Here is a 7,500-nt window from a genome sequence, read left to right as displayed (position 1 = left end):
TCTTCTTCTGTTTATTTTTATTTTTTGCCCTGACTGCAAAAATGGAAGGTTATATAGATAAGCTAAAATATTTCTTAAAACTGGACTTTCAATCAAAACTGGAAGTGATAAATAATGGAAGGCGATGCTGGAGCTAAAAGATTTGCTTCAAACGATGGGACAGAAGATAACATGCTCTTTTCAAACGGAATGGTACACCTGAAAACACTGGCTCCGTGGTTGTGCTACGAGAAACCGCCTTTTCTGCTTTCCCTGCCTCCTGTTCTCAACGAGTGACTGTAGTGTCTGGACTACAAAGGGATTTTGTGACTTGAAAAATATACCAAGAAGCCTCAGCAGACATGAACTTCAACTACTCACATTCAAAGCCAAATTGATTTAAAAACTTTTGCAAGCGCAAGGGGCTTTGAACGAACAGCGGCGACTAAATATTAGCGTCCACAATGCTAAGGTAAAGGAAAACCAAGAGATTTTAAAACACCTCATTAATGCAATTTGCTTCCTAGCCGAACAGCAATTAGCAATTCGTGCTAACGAGGAGAGTATGACCTAATCATGGCAACTATATAGAACTATTACATGCTTTTGCTGAGAAAGATGATGGGTTAGCTAGACATTTGGAGATGTCCACTTTGTTTTCTGGCTTATCAAACAGAATTCAGAACGATTTAATTGAAGCAAAGTGATGTGATTAGAAATTATATAAAAAAGGAGATTAATGCAGCCCTATTTGTTGCTGTAGAAGTAGACAAGACAACGGATGTCACAAACAAAGCCAGATCTCTGTCATGTTGCAGTCTGTGGCTAGAAGTGAAGTGTCCTGTGAAGGGAGGGAGGCGTTTTGGGGATTTGATGATGTGAGTAATGATAGACGAGTAAAGGTAAGACCATGCATACACTGCTATCTATACAGTCCACGACAAAAATAAAAGGCCAGCCCTTTTTTAATAATAAATAATAAAAAATTATATAAAACAATATAAGGAAAAAAAATGAAGTTATTTTAAAGTATAAAATTACATTTGTCTTTTTGTTCTGGACGGTATACACTCATTTGTATTGAATGAGTATGAATTGTGGAATTGTGATGTCAAATTTAGAACACGTGGAGGGTGCAGAGCAAATGCGCTCTCTCTGAGCCACTATAAATTTAACGTTTTTCTTTGGCCAAATATGTACCTTACGTATGTGTGTGTAAAGAATGCAGATATGGGATATGAAACATAACCAGTAGTCAATGTGCAAGCAGCCAGTTGAATGGTGAATTTATGCGACTCTGTTGAATTCATATATTTGTAAATCTGACTTTGAAAGAGTCAGTGCCTCCCCAGCCAGGAACCTCACCGCACGTCACTGACTGAAAGACATAACCTGAGATATTTTTATCCAACAGTGATCTAAACAGTACATTTTCCTATATACACCAATATTCAGACTAGTGTTGGTGTGGTTAAAACATCCTGGTTCATCAAAATCTCACCAGTCTGAAAAAGACTACCTATAAGTTGTCTCTAGTGTGGACCAAACTTTTATTTTTTTTATTTTTAAAAGATGTGTTACAATTCTTTATATTAATGTGGTTTGAACTTTAGTATATAGTATAGTAACACATTGTGACTGGTTTAACTGATTTCTGGAACAGTTTTTGGGCTCATTTTGAAGAGCCAGCACGGTGTGTTTACACTACACTATAAACACACACAGTGCCACATGGAAAAAGTGGTCAGGTTAACTTTGCTCCTGTGTCTAATAGGCCGTTTGGTTAATCAGCTTATATCAACTGAGATCAGACTCATGAGAAAAAGGAGCTTAAGGATTAGAGACTTGATTTTGAATACACACAACTCCCAAAGGATGATGGTGTAAAGCATCAGTGATTAGAACGCCGCCCTTCGTTTGTATTCCTGTCATTTCACTGATGACTGCTTCTCAAATCTAGCTGAAGTCAACACGTGATTTGCAAAATGATTATTCATTAAAGATAGGGCCATACCCACTTTATTTGGACCATTTTGAAACTATGTGGATCAAAACCTGTAAGTATGATTAATTATTTATGTATATATTTTCTACTGAGTGTTCCAAATGAGTAGTTTTGTGTTGTATACGTGTACAGCCAGTGCACAGCTGTTAGCTGTTAGCCTCTGCTAACCGACTAACTCACGTTATTAACAAACTACATATAAACTTACCACTGAGAAACGTCCTGTTCTCGTCTTGCTTGCTATGGTGGGTCGGATTGATTTTCCGATGTAACACTATCGGACTAGGGCTCAAATTGGTAAGGTAAAACCGACGATATTATTACTGCGCTGAAATTCAGATGTGGTAATGGGCTTTTACTTTCTCACACGCGGTAAGCGGTAGACCAACCACAACAGACTATGACATCTGACTAATCAGAGCAGAGTAGGCTCTCTGAAAGGAGGAGTTTAGAATGAACAGATCCTTGAGTGATTTGTTTGTGACACTGAGAAAAAGAGGTGATGCTGCAATGTAATTATGAGAAAATTAAAATGTTTTTTGAACTTGGATGCATGTAAACCTATTATATGAGACATCTATAACAAGATTAGGCACTTTTACATAGCATAATAGGGGCTCTTTAAAATTTCTTTGTGCCGCCTTTAGCAGCAATAACTGCAACCAAACGCTTCTGATAACAAGATCAGGCTTTCACTTACTTCTAGGACTAGGACGTACTCATTGGGTAGAGAGCAGAATTCATGTTTCCCTCAAAACACACCATCACACTCCCACCATCATGCTTGACCATAGGTGTGATGTTCTTTTTGTGAAATTCCGTGTTTGGTTTACACCAGATGTAACGGGACCCCTGCCTTCCAAACAGTTCCACTTTCGACTCATCAACCCACATAACATTCTCCCAAAAGGTCTGAGGATAATCAAGGTGTGTTTCTGATGAGCCTTAATGTTCTTCTGGGATAGCAGTGGTTTTCGCCTCACCACTCTTCCATGGATGCCATTTTTGCCTGGTTTCTTTCTGATAGTGCAGTCATGAACAGTGACCTTTATTGATGCAAGAGAGGCCTGTAGGTCCTTTGATGTTGCCCTTGGCTCTTTTGTGACTTCTTGGATGAGTAGTTGCTGTGCTCTTGGAAGAAATCTGTAAGATCGGCCACTTCTGCGCAGGTTCATTACTGTGCTGAGTTTTTCCATTTGGAGATAATGGCTCTCACTGTGGTTCTTTGGGGTGCCAGAGCTTTTGAAATAGCTTTGTAACCCCAGACTGATGTATTTCAATCACCTTCTTCCTCATCATTTCTGGAATGTCTTTCAATTTTGGCATAGTGTGTTACTGGGTAAGACCTTTTAACCAACTTCATGCTGTTGAAAAAGTTCTATTTAAGTGTTGATTTGATTTGAACAGGGTTTGCAGTAATCAGGCCTGGCTGCGTCTAGTTCAGCTGAAAATTAGTCCAGCTGAAAATTATGAATGCAGTTTCATAGACTTAGGTAGTTATTAACTAAAGGGGAAATACATTTTCACACAGGCCCAGTTGTTATATTAATAAATAACATTATCATTTAAAAACTGTATTTTGTGTTTACTAGGTTGCCATTAGTTTATCTTAGATTTTGTTTTAATTTCTGAAACAATTTAGTATGAGATATTACACAAAAACAGAAGAAATCAGAATGGGGTGAATACTTTTTCACAGCACTGTACACACTGATATATATACATACATACATACATACATACATATACACACAAACACACACACACACATATATAAATATATATATATATATATATATATATAAATAAAGAGAGAGAGAGAGAGAGAGAGAGAGAGTTGAATCAGAATCTGTATTCTTACAAATCTGGTTGCAGCCATGGATAGCTTCCTTTTTCTGCCCCATGTAGGCATTTCAAATTTGTTCTGCCTCTAGCCAATTCAGGTATTTCATGTGTTCCAGCTCAAGCACATCTGGTGCAACGAATGAAGCCCTTGATTAGTTGCATCAGGTGTGCTTGAGACAACACCTATTTTGCATATTTGTGCTGGTGTGAGAGATTCTGTTCAAGGGGTTGATTAATTTGGAAACTGGAGAAGTTATTATAAGTTGCATTTTCAGTTGAATTTGTGGAAACCACTTAAAGCATTTGTTGTGTTGAACTATTTCACTTGCTTTTGTTTGATTTGTTCATTGCAAACAGCTGAAAGTCTGTAAAATTTGACAATAAACCTGATTTGCAATGGGGGTTGAATAATTTTGATTGCAATTGCACAGTCATGGCTAAAAATACGGGCACCCATGTATTTCTGTCAGATGAATTGTTGTAATTTAATTATTTTGTTTGCACTGGAACAACACAAAAAAGGCAGAGAAAAAAAGCCAAATCTGAGACATTCCACACAGACCTCAAAAAATGGACTGGACAAAATTATTGGCACCTTTTTAAAATCTTCAGAAATAATTGTATTACAAGCATGTGATGCTCCTTTAATTTGTAATTAAACTCACCTGTAGCAATTCACAGGTGCTGACAATATAGAAATCACACTTGCAACCAGTTAAAATGGAGAAAAGTTGACAACCTTTGTGTTGTGTGTCTGTGTGTATCACACTGAGCATGGACAAATGTAAGAAGATCAAATAGTTGTCTGAGGATTTGAGAACCAAAATTTTGGAAAACCATGGACAATCTCAAGGCTACAAGTCCATCTCCAGAGATATTAATGTTCCTGTGTCCACTGTGCACAACATCGTCAAGAAGTTTATAGTCCATGGGACTGTAGCTAATCTCCCTGGACATGGACAAAAGAGAAAAATTGATGAAAGATTGCAATGAAGGATTGTTTGAATAGTGGATAAAGAACCTTGATCAACTTCCAAACAAATTCAAGCTGACCTCCAGACACAGGGTACAACAGTATCAGCTCACACTATCCATCGCCATGAAATGAAAAGGGACGCTATGGTAGGAGACCCAGGAGGACTGAAACTGCTGAAACTGAAACATAAATAAGCCAGATTGGAGTTTGCCCAATCTTACCCTGAGGAAGCCAAAATCCTTCTGGGAGAATGTCCGGTGGACAGATGAAACTAAAATAGAGCTTTAGGGTAAAACACATCATTCTGTTGTTTTCAGAAAACAAAATGAGGCCTTCAAAGAAAAGAACACGGTCCCTACAGCCAAACATGGTGTGGGTTCTCTGATGTTTTGTGGCTGCTTCAGGCACTGGATGTCTTGACTGTCTTGCATGACATTTCGAAATCTGAAGACTACTAAAGAATTCTGGGACGCAATATGTAGGACCCATTGTCAGAAAGCTGAGTCTACGTCAGAGGTCATGGGTCTTACAGCTTGACAATGACCCAAAGCATACTTCAAAAAGCACCCAAAAATGGTTTAAAGCCGCGTTCACACTGTACAATTTTGGCCACGATTTGCTCGTCTAAGACAAATTTTGAGAATCCTAAAAGATTCCTATAATCCTAGGCCAAAATCTGTAGTCTTTGATCGCTAGTTTGACATGTTTCCAGACAGCCGATTAATGGCCATTGCGTTAAAAAATTTCCTCTGATTAAATTCTGGCAGTGTCAGAAGATTTGATGCATAGTCCTGTAGTGTGGCTTCTCCTACTCCGTACGAGTCTTCTTGCGTGCATTAATGACAACTTGGTTGCTACACTGTGACATGATTTACAGCGAGGATCATGTTCAAGCAGTCTGACAAGCAACAGTCGCAAAGTACTATTAAAAATTGCACAGTGTGAACACGACTTAAGCGCTGGACAGTTCTGAAGTAGCCAGCGAAGAATCCAGATCTAAATCCCTTAGCACACCTGTGGAGAGATCTCAAAACAGCAGTTGGGAGAAGGAACCCTTCAAATATGAAAGACCTGGAGCAGTTAGCAAAAAAAGAGTGGTCCAAAATTCCAGTAGACAGGCATAAGAAACTCATTGGTGGTTACAGGAAGCGAGTGATTTCAGTTCTTTTCTCCAAAGGGTGTGCTACCAAATATTAAGTTGAGCGGCCCAATCATTTTGTTCAGTCCATTTTTGGAGGTCTGTGTGGAATGTCTCAGATTTGTTTTTGTTTTTTCTCTGCTTTTTTGTGTTGTTCCAGTGCAAGAAAATAAACATGAGAATACCAAAGCATTTGTAATTGCAACAATTTTCTGGGAGAAGTAGTGCATTATCTGACAAATGCAGGGGTGCCCATATTTTTGGCCATGACTATATAGACACATATTACAGACAGAATTCATACACAAACTTCGGTCCTTGATACAGTATAGTCCACTAGATTTTCATTGAGATACAGTCTTTGGGCCAAAAAACTGGTTTGTTTCTCAGGTGATTGTGATTATGGTGTCATTTAGTCCTTCTAATTTTTTAAAAATAAACTTTTTAAAAATTATTTTCCAGCATTGAATCTAAGAAAGTATTCGACTATTCAGAACTGCGTTAACCCACCTCAGCACTTTGCTGTTAAATAAGGAACATGGTTGAAAGAACCAGGCTTGTGGGTTTTTTAAAAATTATAGCATTAACATATACACAGAAAAAGTGGCTAATGGCATGAGGACATTAAGGACATTCTAATGATAAATGTACTTCAAATTATTATTATTTTTAAATGTATTACTTCATGCAATAATTTGGATAAGAGGATTCGACATTAACAGTGACCTTATCAGTCAATGTCTTGTGGAATATTCCAGATGAATGTGTTTAGCTAGCAGGGCTGAGTGAGTGCTGTGGCAAGAAAAGTACATAATTCACAACATATTATCAATGACTCATGGAAAAGGTTTTATCCCCCTCAAGCATTACCAATCAAGTAAATAGATTAACATAGATTAACACCCAACAATAATACGGTTTTTAAAAGTATTTTACTTAGGGATTCACTGAAATGAAAATTCTTGGCCGAAGACAAATATAATGAAAAACTTGGCCGAAAGCCGAAGGCCGAATACCGAACACGTTTTTTCACGTTTTTTCCATTTCTTTTGCCATTTTTTCACCATTTTTTCACCATTTTATAGTCAAAATGTGCTTTTTACTATTTTGTCTTGCTTTTCAAAGAAAAAAAATCAATTACAAAAACTACAATTTCAAAATATTTATTTAACACTGAACATTTTTTTTCATTCCAGCAGGCATAGGCTACCACCAAGGCACAATATAACTTTAAATAAATAAATGAGTAAAATAAAAATATTTTGATGTGGTCATCTTTGAGCCCCCCTTGAATAACCTATGTTAGGCCTATAATTGACTGCTGAAAGAATGGAACATTCTGTAGCCTACAACAAAAAAAGTTCATTGACGAGTGCAAAAAATGGTTCTATTTGGTTGTATATGGCTGATTATATTGGGGATATAAACCGCTTGCGACCCTGTACACCTCGCAGAGTATTATAGCAGATATAGTATAGTTAGATACGTTGTTAATGTTATGTACCGTGATAGATTTAGTTAGTTTAAACTATAGATTAGTTCATTTAGTCCCCGCTG

This window comes from Ictalurus punctatus, chromosome 16, assembly GCF_001660625.3.
Source record: "Ictalurus punctatus breed USDA103 chromosome 16, Coco_2.0, whole genome shotgun sequence".
Lineage (NCBI taxonomy): Eukaryota > Metazoa > Chordata > Actinopteri > Siluriformes > Ictaluridae > Ictalurus > Ictalurus punctatus.
The sequence above is the reverse complement of the archived record's forward strand: the minus strand, read 5'-3'. Positions refer to the sequence as shown.